Source organism: Artemia sp. Qi Xiang Cuo, unplaced genomic scaffold, assembly GCF_049724085.1.
Source record: "Artemia sp. Qi Xiang Cuo unplaced genomic scaffold, ASM4972408v1 HiC_scaffold_3218, whole genome shotgun sequence".
In the NCBI taxonomy this organism is placed as follows: Eukaryota; Metazoa; Arthropoda; class Branchiopoda; order Anostraca; family Artemiidae; genus Artemia; species Artemia sp. Qi Xiang Cuo.
The window spans coordinates 10,566-14,704 of record NW_028300611.1 but is presented as its reverse complement, the minus strand read 5'-3'; the positions used below and the strand labels follow the sequence as shown (position 1 = coordinate 14,704).

Here is a 4,139-nt window from a genome sequence, read left to right as displayed (position 1 = left end):
AAACAGGTTCCTAGACGGTCAATCATGCTTGAATCAATCGATTGACGTGTGCTTCAATCAACCTTCAATTAACCCGTCAATCTTGATCAAAGCTAATTTCAAGTTTAATTTTAACTCACGGCAAGATTTTTAGTTTCAGTTCAGAGCCAATTAGTGAAGTGTCTACCGTGTGTGAAATGCAGTCTAATACTATATTTGACTTTTCTTACATGTACCTTGATTGTGCTCAAGCGAAAACAAAAAGAAAACAGGAAACGTCGTTGGTCCAAGGAGTGGTATAAGAATAGAAATCGCTTCACTCATGATTATTTACTGAACGTTCTGCACGATGCAGAACAAAAGGGGCACAGGAACTTTATCAGAATGGACCAAAATAGTTTTGATTTTTTACTCAAGTTAGTACGGCACAATATAGATAAGAAGGATACAAATATGCGAGAAGTAATTCCTGCGACTCAGACTTTCCATCACATTCCACCTAGCTTCCGGCATGGATTCAGAAGACCTAAACTTTATCTGCACCTTTGCTCACCGGACTCTGGAGCTCATCATAATGGAAACATGCTCTGTAATTATTGAGGCGTTGAAAGATAACATTCAGGTATGTATCAATTTTCTCTTTATTTCTTTTACATTTTTAACACAAAATGAATAAAAAAATCGTACTTGTCCATTTTTCAGAACACACCCAAGAAGTGAATTTAGGTTAAACCTAACTCGAAATGTACCAAAATAAGGTGAAAATATAATACTTTATTAACAAAATTATGTGAACTACGACAAAGAGTTATGAAAAGCAGACCGCCCAGAATACCAACTCTATATATTAAATAATTAGTTAAAATATACATACAACGTAGTTTTTACACTGAGCCTGAGCTAATTGTCTCCAAATACAGACCAGTTTTTGTCAGATCTTGCAGATCAAAATTCTTGAGGGTGTTACGAATAATGGGACAAGTACAAAAAAATAATTACAATGTATACTAGGTTCTTGGACAAAGGAGGTAATATTTCCTTTCACAAAAAAAAACATGACAAAAAGTAAACAATAAAATTTGAGGTGATAAATTTAATAAAAAAAAGTAGTTAAAATTCAAATAAACAGAGCAATTAGAAAAACATGACAAAAATTCAAATAAACAGAGCCAAAAACTAAAAAATTGTTGGAAAACTTTTTCAACATTTTTGAACTAGACTACCATAGAGTTAAATTTTGAAGTGAACTAAGCAGTATTTTCTGCGTTTTCAAGTCGTGTGGGTTGTGAAGCTGAGGCGGAAGGACGGTCCGCTAGAAGAGAAGAGGAAGTTATCTGGACGTTGGGAGGAAGGTGAGGATGGTATTCCCAATTCTAACCTGATTAATTTGAGTGAGGCGATGTCAATGACGCTGACGAGGGTGACCAACGTTGGTACGCTTCAAACCGCACTCCTTCTCTCCTCAGATTGCACAACTCCGCTTCGAAAAGCGTATTGTTAATAATTTTTCAGCAAATCATTTTTGGTCTTGGCGTAGCTTCTTCATTTTCATAGCCCAACCTTGAGCTAGAACATTCTCTTCTGTCTGAAGTTGCTTAAAGTATTCCGTAGCTAACCTTATAACTCTATATATTATAACTCTAACTCTATATATTAAATAATTAGTTAAAATATACATACAACATAGTTTTTCCACTGAGCCTGAGCTAATTGTCTCCAAATAAAGACCAGTTTTTGTCAGATCTTGCAGATCAAAATTCTTGAGGGTGCTACCAATAATGGGACAAGTACAAAAAAATAATTACAATGTATACTAGGTTCTTGGACAAAGGAGGTAATATTTCTTTTCACAAAAAAAACATGACAAAAAGTAAACAATAAAAATTGAGGTGATAAATTTAATCAAAAAAGTAGTTAAAATTCAAATAAACAGAGCAATTAGAAAAACATGACAAAAATTCAAATAAACAGAGCCAAAAACTAAAAAATTGTTGCAAAACTTTTTCAACATTTTTTAACTCGACTACCATAGAGTTAAATTTTGAAGCGAACTAAGCAGTATTTTCCGCGTTTTCAAGTCGTGTGGGTTGTGAAGCTGAGGTGGAAAGACGGTCCGCTAGAAGAGAAGAGGAAGTTATCTGGACGTTGGGAGGAGGGTGAGGATGGTATTGCCAATTATAACCTGATTAATTTGAGTGAGAAGATGTCAATGACGCTTACGAGGGTGACCAACATTGGTACGCTTCAAACCGCACTCCTTCTCTCGTCAGGTGGCACAACTCCGCTTCGAAAAGCATATCGTTAATAATTTTTTCAGCAAATCGTTTTTGGTCTGGGCGTAGCTTCTTCATTTTTATAGCCCAACCTTGAGCTAGAATATTCTCTTCTGTCTGAGGTTGCTTGAAGTATGCCGTAGCTAACCTTAATAGTTGGTCAGTGGAATCTGGCTTTTTTTCTCTTTAAAGGGAGGGGTGATCTGGGATCAGTTGGTTCGGCTTTTCTTGAAACAGACACTTCACCTTGCGAGTCTTCATCGGGAAACAGTTGCTGCAATAAATAAGAAATGAATAAATTAAAAACAAGTTTGAATATTATGCTTAACAATATCTAATTACGTTAATTTGTACATTAATTTCTTTTTTATGTAACTATTGAGAAAATTTATTGATTGTTTTTCCTTCTTTTTAGGTTCCCAAATCTGATGAGGGATTTTGTATCGTTTTAAAAAGTAGAGTTGCAACAAAGACTCAAACTTTAGCGTAAAGAGCGAGGCGATGAGTAGGGAGCCCCTTTCATATACGAAATAATTTCTGTTCGTTTTAAGTTTTAATGTTGCTCCTTGCTTTCAGTTAAAAAAAACTTGTTTAAAAAAAATTTAACTTACTATAAGGGTTCATTGTATTTGTGTTTGCTCTGTTACATAGGTGTTTTTGTACTACTGTCTATGTAAATATATATGATCATCTCTAATAGCGTTGTACTTTGTACATTTTGTTTGGTATGATGAGTTTTCATATGAATAAAAATGAATATATTCATGAGTGAGAAGAAAGATAAATATTGAACAATATGAGATTAACTAAGCAAAATATTTTTCACAAAATGTAGTGTACGAGGGGAGGCTCAACTATGTCGTTTAAACTGAAATCCGGAAAACAGACCTAATACTTTATTTTTATAGAATTAGTTGAATAGTAGAATTAGTGTAAGAAAAATAATTTATTACTTATTCTATTTCTTCAAAAGAACTTTTCAAATGAATATTAACAAATGGCGAATGTCACGTTTAACCGCTATCTTGCCTCAGAGCTCTACTTAATCCAACATAAATGCTACTAAAATTCCATATATATATTTTACCTCTAATAGGAATTTTATTCCTCCAGATTTTTAATTGACTAAGAAAGAGTAGTAGTGGAGCAGAAGAAAAGAGCAGTGCACTGAAATATGGGAACTTAAAACATATGACACTGAAGAGAACTAATACACTTTTATTTTTGAGATAAATAAGTATTTACTATTGTTTCAAAGTAGTTTTCACAATTCTTGGTAATCGTTTTCTACCGACAGATATTAAAGAGGGTTAAAAAAGTGCAAGGACTTTTACAGAAGTAAATTACAAATACATTTCAATTTTGCTTAAAAGTCGAAAATGCAAAATTTAAATAGTACAACGAACATTCAATAGTTAATAGAAAATGTCAACAAAGTTCAACATGAATCTTCGATACAAAAGCAGCACATCTGAAAATGCACACAAAACACCTTTGGCTTCATACAGAGCGTTTTAAGCGTTTTTCGTGAACGTTCGGCAATAATTTTCTAGCAGAAACAATTAAACTGGCAATTTTCTGGAAATATGTCGAGACTTTCTAACTTGCGGATCGAAAAATATTTAGAGCACTTTCAATACTTCCTGGCAACTATTGATTGTTCATCAATACTATTCTATACTTATTATTTTAAATAAACATTATAATATTCAGTTTTTTACTTTTCTCTAAGTATTTACATTTATGTATTAACACCATGCTTCTTACATGCCAAAACAAATGGTAGTCATAGCTACAAAACGCCTAAGTGTCGCTACTTACATTTTAAAGTTCTTTGAAAACCCCTCTTCTCCCATTTTTGAAGGTCCAACCAATTTGACACAACTT

General features: G+C 33.3%; 1 long non-coding RNA gene across 1 annotated transcript; it reads left to right on the top strand.

Annotated features, from left to right (window-relative positions):
- The first annotated feature begins 249 nt into the window (after positions 1 to 249).
- Positions 250 to 3,049, top strand: LOC148938490 (uncharacterized). The gene is made up of 2 exons (XR_016143682.1): positions 250 to 601; positions 2,668 to 3,049. It is a non-coding gene; the product is annotated as an uncharacterized LOC148938490 (long non-coding RNA).
- The last annotated feature ends 1,090 nt before the right edge of the window (positions 3,050 to 4,139 follow it).